Source organism: Sorex fumeus, unplaced genomic scaffold (genome assembly GCF_029834395.1).
Source record: "Sorex fumeus unplaced genomic scaffold, SorFum_2.1 ptg000011l, whole genome shotgun sequence".
NCBI lineage: Eukaryota > Metazoa > Chordata > Mammalia > Eulipotyphla > Soricidae > Sorex > Sorex fumeus.
In genome coordinates this window covers 6016338-6029228 of record NW_026606068.1, presented here as the reverse complement: position 1 = coordinate 6029228, position 12891 = coordinate 6016338, and the positions used below count along the sequence as shown (strand labels likewise).

Below are 12891 nucleotides of genomic sequence, written 5' to 3'. Positions count from 1 at the left end.
TCAATAAATAAAATTATAAAAAATGAAAAAAAAAAGAAAGGTGGAGTTCATGCACAATTCAATCAGCTAATCAGTGGCTGAATAAATAGCAGTACTCCTACAAAAAGAAAAGAAAAGAAAAGAAAAGAGAAAGAAAGAAAGAAAGAAAGAAAGAAAGGGCTCCGTCTGGGCAAAGAACCATCCACAGCCTCAGAGGAGGGCGCCACAAACTCAGGCCCTTGGCAGGAGATGCCCTCAGCTCGGCGGGCAGGAACTGTCTTAGCAGAGCGCAGGGCGCACACCCAGTCAGTTGGGGACATGCGTCCCCCTGCTGCATCTCTGCCCAGCCCGTCTCCACCTCTGCGGCCTGGCTCGCCCAGCTCAGTGGGCCTTCATGGACTAATGACTGCCAGTCCACATCCATCCCTGAGATGTCTCACCTTCTGATGTTAGCACTTCATCAGGATTTGTCCAAATATTTTTTAATTCTGGTTCTGAAAATGAGCAGCTGCTCCACGGCCTGACTTCTGATCTTCACTCAAACTCCCAATAAAAATGCCTGCCAGTCTCAGGACCAACGCCCTGCTGGAGGGCAGCTGCAGAAAGGGCCTGCGACCCTCTTCCCCCTCGACAGTGATCTGCTGACCTCGCAGGTCTGAGAAGTAAACCTTCAGGAGGGAGAGGACACGCCACGCCCAGATGAAGGTGTGACCCTCAGCCTTGGACTATCCGGCTGACATACGCTCTCTCTCCACTCACCTCCAGCTGGGCAGGGCCCCTGCGGCCCTTCCCCATGATGGGGTCCGACCCACTGCTCTCTGACTCCTCTCGCTGCAAGAGTTCTACTGGTCTTGGCGACCCACCGCCAGTCTCACCAACAGTGTGTAGCATTTGTCCACACACTGAGCTCTACAGCTGGACAATCACAGGACACCACTCGGGGTCACCAGTGCCCCCACAGCCCCAGGAGAGCAGGGTCTGTCTGTAACTGGCCACCACCGATATCCACCCACCACACAGATCGTGTTCGAAGAGGCTCTGAAGGCCCGCGGACGGCTGGGTAAAGCAGCCCCCTTTCCCTATTCAGAAGGCAGAAAGCTCCCGAGACGGAGCTCCCTGGAACACTGGTCTTGCTGCTTCTCTCCCTGTTTCTTTGCTTATTTCCAGTCTGGAGAAGCCTGTGTTCTCTCTTGAACGTCCACTTCTGTCTTTCTCTCCCCTCGTGCCTTCTAAATACTTTTCAATAAAAGCTTTCTTCCCTTTTTTCCACAAAAAAATAAATAATAAATCAGAATATAAGAATATTCAAAATGTGTTTGTAATTCCTTAAGTAGCAAAGGTGATATGGGGAAAACAAGGAAAAGGATGCAACAAGCCACTTGCAAAGTGTGGCCAAGCACTCACTCATTCACAAAGGCGTCTCTTAAACCAATGCATCCGTGACAGGAGCCGTTTCAACTTCTCCGCCAACGAACAAGGAAGTTGGGGGTTTATGTTGTACATTTTTGAGGGGGGTCACTCCCTGCAGTGCTGAGGGGCACTCCAGGTGCTCAGCCCCTGCCGAGTCTTTCCCACTGTCCTCACATACCGCATGCGGACCTTAGGTGGCCGGCACCCAACATCACTCACCCGCTCTGGCTTCTTTCCTCATCTCCAGAACAGGTGACCCTCAATTCTACCCACCTCTGCGGGTCTAAATCACCTTTCAGACTTTTAGGACAAATGGGGCTGGGAAGTCTGTGGGCAACTGTGGATCAGAGGACGAAAATCAGAGCAGCATTCATCCTGCTGCTGGCCATCAGGACCCTGTCCATTCCACCAGCCACAGGCCCACTGACCCCCACAGACCCTGCCTTTCTCCCCACCTAGAGCCTGGAGGAGACCGTGTGGGATGCAATTTCATACCAGCCCCATCATGAATTCTTTTTCTGGGGAGAAAGCGGGTTTGGGGCCACACCCAGCAATGCTCAGGGGTTACTCCTGACTCTGCACTCAGGAATCACTCCTGGTGATATGGGATGCTGGGGATCAAATCCAGGTCAGCCATGTGCAAGGTAAGCGCCCAAGCCCCGCACTATCACCCCAGCCCGCACCATGAATTCTGCATGGCCTGCCCACTGGCCTCTCCGCAGTGAGCACCATCACTGGTGGCAGGGACAGCAAGCAGCATTCAGAGATGAGCCCATCTCCAACACACCCCCGTCTAGGTCACAGAATTCCTACATGGTCTCCAATGACGCCCATTTCAAACACAATAGCATCCAGCTGTGACTTTAGAGCCAACATATCTCCTGGAAGGGCCTATGACCACTGTAGGTCTCTGGGGGCCCTATCTGGAGCACTGTCCGTAGGCACTCACCACAAAACGACGCTGACAAGTCCCGGCCACATGCTCATAACCAGCAGGATGAATCAGCCTCGTTCTGGGGGCTGGGTGCCACTGAGACTGTGTTGGGTGCACAGGTCAGTGACATGCTGCACACCAGGCCACCCCGAGGGATCCCCTGAGGAGGGGGAGCAGCTGGGAAGCAACTGGCAGCCTCCTGTGGCACAGCTGCATCCCAGCAACCACATGACAGTACCCTGACAGTGCAATGCACTAGAATCCCCAAGGCTGAAGTCACAGAGACTTGGATGGGGAGACAGGCTGCTGAAACGCCGGTGTCCTGGGCACTGCTCCTCTGGGAGGATGGCCCTGCCAGCTACAACACCCAGACCACAGGGCTGCCACCAGCCCTGCCACCTAGGCACCCACATGACGGCCCTCTCCAGTTAAGCACCCAGACCATGGGGTTGGGGCCGGCCCTCATACCAGCTACGCCTCAGACGACAATGCTGGGGACATGCAATGTCCTTTCTGACCCCTGTCTTACCTAAGGTGCCCATCAGTTAATGCTGCCTTTTAAAACCAACCTGGGAGACCTGAGGCCCTAGAGAGCGGGCATCAGAGCCCCACTCCACACTCGCCGCTGCCCTCTGCCAGGCCCAGGAGACGGGCTCACCAGCAGAGCCGGGCTGGGGCTGCAGTGTGAGGACACTGGAGGGGAGGTCCCAGCAGTGCCCCAGCTCCTCCTCATGAGGTTAAGATGAGTGCCCCAAAATTCCACCTTCAGCAAGAAACTCCAGGGGCAGGAAACAGCCCAGAGGGCAAGGAGGTGGCCATGAGGCGGCCAGTCGGGTCTCCAGCAGGGATGGAGCAGCCCCACAGAAGCAGTAAGCGGGATGTGAGGCCCAAAACAAGACTCCTGGAAAGAGCAAAGCCACCACTCTGGAAAGGCCTCTAAAGCTGATGGGAACAGAACCAATAACTTCAGTCCCGAGATGCCGCGAAAGTAGAAAAACTGCGACACGACGACCCCAGTCACGGCCACGGCCACGAAGACCAGGACTGTGACCTGCACAGGAAGGGCGGCAACAGGTCACTGAGACACAGAGAAGCAAAGTCGGACACGGACCTCACAGTCAGAAGACCCTGTCCAACGTGTCCACGGTGACTCACTTCACTAGTAAGAAAGGACACGTGGTGTGCAGCTGTGGGTACCAGCCCCCTCCCCACCAACAGGCACTGCCGGAGAAACTGCCAGCAGGATGTGCCACCAGGACCCAGTCGGTGGGAAGTGGGCTGGCACCGAGCTCTGGAAAGGAACTCAGCTCGACAGTCGGGCAGTGACCAGTCAACCTGGTTTAAAATAAAACTGCAGGGGCATGGGGAGGCGCACAGCCGCACAGTGCACACCTCACCTAGAAGGCCCTGGGCTCCAGCCCAGCACCAGGACAAGAAATCAAATAAAATCAAAGAGACTTACGTTAACTTTATTCCCCATGTAGAAGAAACCCTTCTCCAGCTTCCAAAATCCTAAACACAAAACAGTTTTTCATCAAGCTTACCAATGGCTACCAAAAACTCAATATTAACACTGCTCAGGTAAAAGCCTGCCTGCTCCCTCTGACCCAGCAGAACAGGAAGCCACTGTCCTCAGCGACCTGTGAACCCAAGAAAGGGAAACGGTAAACCAGTCCCGGCACCTGGGGGAGTGACCTTGGGGTAATAGCCACTGCTCTCCACAGACCGACAAAAGTCTGCGAGAGCTGGACAGGCTGCAGGATGGCAGGACAGGCAGGGGCGCGAGAAGGAAGCCACAGGCCCCTGAAGGGCAGGAAGGAAATGCCCAATTTCCCTGGAGCAGCAGTTTGACACACTTAGCCGCTGGGGAAGGCTGAGGACACTGAAGGCAGCAGAGTCTGACTGTAAACACTTTTCTAATTGCTGCCTGTAGTGAACCATGTCATTAGGCCAGGCCCTGTCAGCACCCAGATGCCAGGTGCTGTTTCTTCACTGCCGCCCACGGCTGTGGCTATTAACTGACAATAGCCGACAGTAGCTATAACGCCCACTAACTGCCCACTAACTGACAAGGAATCGCATCAGGAGAAGTGACTAACCATGCCAGACCCCAACCCGAGGGTCCACTGCCCCCAAGCACTGCGTACCACAGGAACCTGCCAGATACAGGTCTGGGCACCCCACCCCCAGCAGGCTGAACCAGAACCTACAATTTGTGGAGCTGGAGGGGGGCACCATGAAGCTGGGGAACCCCAAGGGGGCTGAGCTTTTCTTTCTGAGGTTTGCTTCCCTGAATTCCACACGTGGGCCAAGGCAAGCGGACCTGCCCTCTGTGGCCAGACCCGCCCCACCCAGCTACAGCCCCACTTCCTGCCACACCTGCCCCTTCCTGGGCACGGACATGCTGTGCCCAACTCTTGGAAATGCGCCATGACTGTGGGGCCTCCAGGTTCAAGGCAGCGGCTCTGCAGGAGCCATACCACTGATGGCCCGAGGCGCATGAGCCCACCTGAACCTCCCCACACGGGCTTGCTCCCGTTAGGCGCAGCTGAGAGTCACACATGGTGACACCTAGTGCCACAGCCCCCACGCATGCCCTCCTCTGGGCCCGCCCACACGGCCGCTACTGAGCGCTGTGGGTACTCAGCACTGGAGCTTGGTGCCTTGCTGGTCCTGGGTCCTGTCTCTCCCACAAAAAGGCAAAGAGGCAGAGAGGCTTCCAGGGACCCCAAGGGGCCAAAAACACCGCTCAGGAACCCAAGCTCAGGCCACTCACAGTGGACTCAGGCGCCCAAGCACACATGCCCATGGGCTGGCTCGGCCTAAGCCCCCTAAGCCCCCCAAAGGGCAGGCTAACAGCACAGGGCGGGGCGCACACCATCCTCATGGCCCCATTCAAGACTGCAGGGAGAAAGCCAGCAACCCAAGCAGCAAGTCCATCTCTGGAAGGACAGGAGCCGCAGGGAACACGGCCACTCAGGCCCAGCCCAGAGCCGAGCCCAGGACGAGCAGGAACCCCTGGGCACTGCTGGGTGTCTCCCAGGAACCAAAAAAAAAAAAAAAAAAAAATAGAAAAAGCTGCACTCTGGTTCACACAACAAAACACCACGGAGTCAGCAAAACTGCACCCGAGTGGGAGAAAGGCGGCCACAAAGGACCTGTGTTCTGTGCGCATAAAGAGGTTCAGATAGGAGGGGCGACCACAAGGGGATGGAGATGTGCAACCTCACTGCCACTGGCAAAGGCTATTTAAAACCCAAGCAGCAGCCCACGGGTACCCAGCAAGGCCGGAGGTCCAGCCCCACGCGCCATCATCAGAGCTGAGGCCACGGGTCATCTCCCCGAAGGCCCAGATGGTCCCACCACAGTGGGGTCCCCAGAGCTGTTTTACCAGAAAAGTTCCTACTCTGAGTTTAGAGAGGACTTCACAACCGGTCCCGTCTGTCGGCCTCGTCAGTTCGAGACCCGTGCCCAAGGGCCATCCACAAAGGACTGAGTGAGTCTTCAGGACCCCCATCACAGCTAGGGAAGGACGTCCAGGCACTGGGACCCCGGACCCTCCAAACTGTCCTCGAGAGACCCCCAACACACAGGAGTCTCAGCAGCTTTATTCAGCCCTTTCCCTACAAACAAGGAAAAAGCAAGATGAAACACACTGTGGAGAGGGCACCCCCGGCAGTGCTCAGGTGCTGGTTCTGGTCTACACTCGGGAGCACCCTTGGGTGCTCAGGGAACCGTGTGCTTCCAGGGACAGAACCAGGGCGAGCAGCAGGCAAGACGCACCATTCGCCTAGGCTACCTTCCGGGCCCGAAAACATGGACTGAGTGATGAGCATCCACTGGGTACCAACGGCACATAGTCCTGCCGCTGCCGTGAGGCATACGCCCCTCTCAAACCCCAGCCGAGCCCCTAAGCACAGCCGGTACAGACATTCCGAAACAGCTCCCATCTGAAAGGCCAACCTTACCAGCAGAGCTCAGTGGTTACAACAAAGTCACACACAGATGTGCCGCCTCTGCCACAGCCCATAGGCCCGTGCCCGTGATGCCCTCACGTGTGCCCACACACCCCCTCTGAGTCAGAGGCCAGAGGGACCTGGGAGCCCCTCACAGCATGGACATCTGTCGTGAGTGTCTGTCAATCAGCTTACAGCACGGCACTGCCACCTCTGCTCCAGCCTGATGCCCTTTACCTGGACCCAGGCGTCTGTCTCTCCCCTAGCCAGGTCGTTCTCTGTCTCAAACCTAGAGCACTGCATGGCACTGAAGACCAGGGGCACGCCAGGAATCCAAGGGGCACAGAGCTCCCGCAGGAACCCCGTCTTCACCTCCTAGGCCCACATTAGTCTACTGAAGCCAGGATGAGTCTGAAGGAACATAAGAACAATTCCTAGGGAAAAAAAGAACATTTCTTCCTGGCCCGGCCTGACGACAGGAATGAGCAGACAGGTGGGGAGCCAGCATTCCATGCACAGCCGGTGGCAGAAGGAAAACTGCTCAGATCTTCCCTGGTGCCTGGAACCAGGAGTTTCCTGTGCTCCAGGTTAGTTAAATGTTCCCAAGAAGACACACAATCTGTGAAAAGGACACAGAGTGTGCAAGCTCCCACTGAGTCCAGGAAAAACACCCGTGGGCCTACAGCCACCAGGGGAGAGGAGGCAGAGCCCCAGAGGTCCCCAGACTCCTGGGGATTCCTCTGGGTCCTGGTATGGGTCTATAGCACCCAAGTACCAAGTGAGAGCAGGCCAACTCCAAACGCTGGAGCCTGGTTCGAACCCTGGCAAGCCAAAATAAAATCTGAAACACAAGCAGATGAACTGATGTTCCAAGGCGGAAGAAAGACTTCAGAGGGGCATCTATGGAAAGGAAGGATCCTCCACTACACGCAGCGACAAGATGACCACTAGGGCTCTATCTGCATGACACAGTGGAATCCTGCTTCCCGTAAGTTACTCCTTGCCTGCCACAAAACTACTCACACACAACATCAGCCCCAACAAGTCACCGCCACACATGGCAAACGCAGTTACTCGAGCCTGTCCGTGAAAAATCAGAATGTGCTCATGCCCCACATAGTGACCAGACACACTGGTGACTGACCCTCAACTAACCAACTCCAACTCGTTCAACAGTTTTGGTACATTCATTATTAACATGGGGTCTCAACTGCCAAACACAAACTTCCTGATCGCAAACTCCAAATTTAGAGACAGACAGAAAACACCACTAAGGGGCTGGAGAGAGCTCAATGGGCAGAACCACTTGCAGCTGACGCTCAGCACTGTGTGGTCCCTAAGCTCTGCTGGGAGTGAGCCCCAGGAGCAACACACACACACATACACACACACACACACACACACACACACGAGAGAGAGAGAGAGAGAGAGAGAGAGAGAGAGAGAGAGAGAGAGAGAGAGAGAGAGGAGGCTGATGTGGCAATACATTGCTCTGTTGCAGAAGCACAAAGAGTTCAAAGATCTTAATCTCCAGGCCAGGTTAGTCACTGGCTTTTCCAGGCCCCCAGGCTAGCAGGGCACTGGAGGAGCAGCAAGGTGTAAGAGCTGAGAGTGGTCACTGCTGCTCCACCCCTAAACTTTCAGGGTTCCATGAGGCTATAAATAGCCCTACAACTAACAGTTCCCGGAAGAAAGGAGCAGGAGCAACAGTGAGGCTAGAGATGGGCAACCATCCCCCTGGAGCCAGCATCACAGAGGGGGCTCTCCCAGATTTGCACCACACCTGCCACCACCCCTGGGGCCCAGAGGGGCCGGGATCACCACTTTTCCTCCCCATTACTGGATGCAATCGCATCTGTGGTTCTTTTACTGAATAAGCCTTAGGAGGGATTATTTTAGTGGGAAGTAAGTGTTAAAGAGAGGAGGAGAGCAGAGAGCCAAGTGATCCCAGGGAGGATTATTTTAACAGGGAGTCTAGAGACCGTGTGAGGCTTCTGTCCGCGACAGCGCACAGGCCTGCTGAGGATTCAGACCCTCTGGCTGGAAATCATTTCCTGAGTGTGCGCAGAGACCCCCGGACCCCTCTGAATAGCCCAGGCACTGGACACAATACTGCACATGCTTCTGAGCTTCATTTCCATCCTACAGCCCAGGCGCAAGCCAACAGTGGCCTGGCTACAGCGAAGGTGCTTCCTCCAAGCCCTGGCATCATCAGGGACACGAAGGGAACACTGCAGAGATGCGCTGAGATTCCTAGAAACTGATGCTCAGAAGGGCACAAACGGCCTTCGTTTCCCTCGACACGAGGTTGGCAATCAAGAAGACAAAAATTGTCCCCAAATGCTGGCAGAGAGGAAAAGCAATAGAGGGTTCCTGGAAGCCACCCGAAAACGGTTTACAGAAGACAAGCAGAGTGGATCAGGGATGAGCTGCCCACTTCCTCCCTGGGGGTCTCCAGGAGCAGGGTGGGGGGTTCCCGAGCCCCATCCAGCCACTGGGAGCAGCTATACACTCTGCCACAGGCTCAAATTACAATGTTCTCACTTTTAATAACTCATACAGGCATCAGTAAAACTTCTCAAGGACCTTTCTAGCAATTTTTTCCTTATTACTTAAATTATTAACTGGAAATAGTAACAAAATACTCTCTTAAACTGGAGCTTTACAGGGGTTTTGTGGGGTTTTTGTTTTGGGGGAATTTTTTTGGGGGGGAGGCCACACCCATCGATGTTCAGGGGTTACTCCTGGCTCTGCACTCAGGAATTCCCTCCTGGTGGTGCTCAGGGTACATTATGGGACGCCAGGGATCAAACCCAGGTCTGCTGCATGCAAGGTGACTGACTGACTTGCTGCACAATCTGTCTGGACCCTAAAGGAGAATTTTTAAAGTACTAGAAAACTGAAACCACTCAGATTTACTAGCAAAAATATTTGCTCCACTAAGGGGCTGGAGCGATTAGCACAGCAAGTAGGACGTTTGCCTTGCACGCGGCCAACCTGGGTTCGATTCCCAGTATCCCATAGGGTCCCCCAAGCACTGCCAGGAGTAATTCCTGAGTGCAGAGCCAGGAGGAACCTCTGTGCATCACCGGGTGTGACCCAAAAAGCAAAAAATATATACATACATATATATATAATTCCCTGCACAAATAACAGAACTTTTCAATGCTATTAAAATTTAAACCAAGAATCATTCTCGTCGAAAACTGCCTAAAAGGGACAGGAGAATATTTAAGTATAGAAGTTAAAGATTTACATGCTGGGGCTGGAGCGATAGCACAGCGGGCAGGGCGTTTGCCTTGCACTCAGCCAACCTGGGTTTGATTCCCAGCATCCCATAGGGTCCCCTGAGCACCGCCAGGAGTAACTCCTGAGTGCAGAGCCAGGAGGAACCCCTGTGCATTGCCGGGTGTGACCCAAAAAGCAAAAAACAAATGAACAAAAAAAAAAAAGATTTACATGCTTGTACTTTGAATTGCCTTTTTTTGTTACCTGTGAAACGATTCTTAATTTATTTTCTCAAAAATAAAACACAGGGAAGAGAGCTGTGCAGGGGAGCGAGCTCAAAGGGTGGAACACAGCAGCCTGGCGGTTGGGGGTCAGTCCCTCAACACCCCTAGGCACAGCCCAGAAATTCAAAAAACCAAGCCTTGGGGCTGGCCGGAGCACTGGCCTTACCTGCGGCTAACCCGGGTTCGATCCCAGGAAGCATGCAAGGACTCCAGAGCCCGGCCAGGGAGGAGGGCCCGAGCACCACCGGGGGTGGCCCCAAATCCAGACACACGCAAGAAAAAAAAAAGGCACCTCAATACGCGCGGGCCAACGTAGTTTCCACAAAACCTTTAATAGCGATGCCAACTCTGACCTCCTGCTAGAACTCAGACTGACTCCGGGCACGAGTCCGCCCCGAAGTGCTCTTTCACCACCCTGGAGACGGCGACCCGGACGACAGGACGGCGAAGTCACTTCTGGCGTGGGAGCTAGAACCAACTTCTTTCCGGTGGCCGTTCAGTGGGGCCGGGGCTAAGTCCCAGGACCCTCCCTCGGTCCAGGTCCGACGATGATGATGACGACGACGACCCCGGTGGTTTCTGCACCACTGGGGAGGACGAGTGGTTTCTGCATCATTGGGGAGGACGAGTGCGGGGAGGAAGGATGGCTGGATGGGGCCACGGCGAACTCCACGCCCGGCCAGCAAGGACACCACCGACTTCCTTCCGAAGTTGCATGTGCTGAAATGCTGCTGCGGGGCGGCGAGACCGGGACCGGGTCCCACCCGCGGGGTCCCCGGACCGGACCGGACCGAACCGGAATGCTTCTCTAGCGGGGGAGGCGCGGGACCCCGACCGACCGGCTGGAGCGAGGGGAGGGCTGACTGGCTGACTGACTGGCTGACTGACTGACTGACCGACCGACGGACCGACCGACCGACCGACGGACCAACCGACCCTCCTCCGGGCTTCGCCCCCCGCCCGGCCGCCCCTCTCCTCAGCCCTCCTCAGCTCCCCTCAGCTCTCCTCAGCCCTCCTCAGCTCCCCTCAGCTCTCCTCAGCCCTCCTCAGCCCCCCTCAGCTCCCCTCAGCTCCCCTCAGCCCTCCTCAGCCCTCCTCAGCTCCCCTCAGCTCTCCTCAGCCCTCCTCAGCGGCGCGCGCGGGGCGGCGGTGGCCAGGCCGCTCCCTCGGCGGCGCCCTCCGGGGCAGCGGGCGGCTCTCCCGAGCCTCTCGGGCGGGGAACACGCGAGGGCGACGCGCGGGTCCCCCCTCGCGCCCGGGGCCGGCCTGGAGTGGACACCCCGGGGGGCGCCCGCCGGCGCGAGACGCCGCGGAAACGCCGCCGAGCCCCGAGAGAACCGGCCCGAGCGCGCCTGCCGGCCCGCGCCGAGGGGCTGCGGGGCGCGGGGCGACCCCCGGCGGGGATGGGGCGGCGCGGGCCGCCGGGGCGGGGGTCCCCCGACCGGGCCGCCCCCGGGGCCCCCTTTGTCCGGGAGGGGCCCGCTCCGCGCCCCCTCCCCCGCCGCCCTCGCGGCCCGGCCCCCGGCCCCCGCCCCGCGCGCCCCCGCGCGCCCGCACTCACCGGCCGGCGCCCTCCGCGGGCGGCGCAGACGACGGGGCCCGGCGGGCGCGGCCGCGCTTCCTCCCACGCCCACGCCGCTCGGGGCGCTCGGCGGCGACGGTCGCGGCGGCCTCGGCGGTCCCGGTGCTCCCGGCGGCGGCGGCGGCGGCGGCGGGCGCGCGCCTCGGGGCCGTGCGCGTGCGCGGCGGCCGACTCGGGCGCGCGCCCGGCCGCGCCCCCGCCCCGAGCTTCCGCCTCCCGGAAGCGCGCCCCCGCGCATGCGCAGCCCCCGGCCCGGCCGGGGAAAAAGGAGGGGGGCGCTGCGCATGCGCGGGACGGTGGGCTCCGGGACCGGCTGCGCGCGGGGCGGCTCCCGGGCCCGGGCAGGGCCTCCGGGACGCGGAGTCGGGGTCCTGGGCCCCGGCCGGCCGCCCGCCCACCAGGGGCCCGGGCGCGAGCAGGAAGTGGCCTCCGATTGGTGGTAGAAAAAAAAGCCCAGCCCGCCGGCGGCCTGCGGCGAGAGCGAAACCGGAAGCGGGCAACTTTCCTTTTCTGCGGGCTGCGGTGACCCTCACCGCAAGACTGCGGGCGCGCCGGGCCCTGCGCTCCGCCAGGACAGGGCAGGCCAGGGGACACTTTTGCTTGCCCGGTGTATGGCTGTTGAAGGATTTTTTTTTTAAATTTTTCATTTATTTTTTTGCTTTTTGGGTCACACCCAGCGATGCACAGGGGCTACTCCTGGCTCAGGAATCACACCTGGCGGTGCTCGGGGACCAGATGGGATGCCGGGGATTGAACCAGGACGGCCTCGTGCAAGGCAAACGCCCTCCCCGCTGGACTATCGCTCCGGCCCCTTTAATTTTTTTTTTTTTTTCTTTTTGGGTCACACCTGGCGATGCACAGGGGTTACTCCTGGCTCTGCACTCAGGAATTAACTCCTGGCGATGCTCATGGGACCATATGGGATGCTGGGAATCGAACCCGGGTTGGCCGCGTGCAAGGCAAACACCCTACCCGCTGTGCTCTCTCTCTAGCCCCGGCCCCTTTAATTTGTTTCTGAGCCACACCTGGTGGTGCTCAGGGCTGAATCCTGGCGCTGCAGTCAGAAGTCACACCTGGGGGATTCCAGGGACCCTCTTGACTCTGCTGTGCTGGGGATCCAGCTTCGGTGAGATCCGTGCTTGGCAGTGCCCTTCCCGCTGTGCTCTCTGGCCCTCTAGGAAGTGTCTGGTTGCTTGGGGGGTTGAGGCCGGCTGAGACGGGGAGAGACTGTCTCTGCAGGGCTGGGGCGCCCACTCTGCTGCCTGCCCCTTCTTGCTCCTTCCCTGCTTAGCTCCGCTCCATGGGGCCCCAGAGCCCCCTCCTTTCCCGACTGTTCTCTAGAGTTCTCATTGTCCCCATCACCCAACCGTGTGCCTGCTAGGGTCATCAGCACCCGCCCGTCCCCGCATGAGTCACTAGCACAGGGCCGTGCTTCTGCTCACTTCTGGGGCCCTGGCGCATAATGAAATATTTGTTGGGTGAGTGAATGAAGCTTTGGGTGATGTGACAGAAGGAAAC

At 57.9% G+C, this 12891-nt stretch overlaps 1 protein-coding gene across 12 annotated transcripts in view; it reads right to left on the bottom strand.

Moving 5' to 3' along the window:
• Nucleotides 1–11495, bottom strand: part of PTK2 (protein tyrosine kinase 2) — a 114717-nt gene extending 103222 nt beyond the window's left edge. For 7 of the 12 annotated variants that reach the window (XM_056110910.1, XM_056110911.1, XM_056110914.1 and 4 more), the window contains exon 1: nt 11353–11486. The gene's annotated coding sequence lies outside the window, so the exon portion shown is untranslated. Of the gene's footprint in view, nt 1–11352 lie in introns of all 12 variants that reach the window. The other 5 variants (XM_056110917.1, XM_056110918.1, XM_056110919.1 and 2 more) reach the window with 1 other exon arrangement.
• Between the last annotated feature and the right edge of the window lie 1396 nt (nt 11496–12891).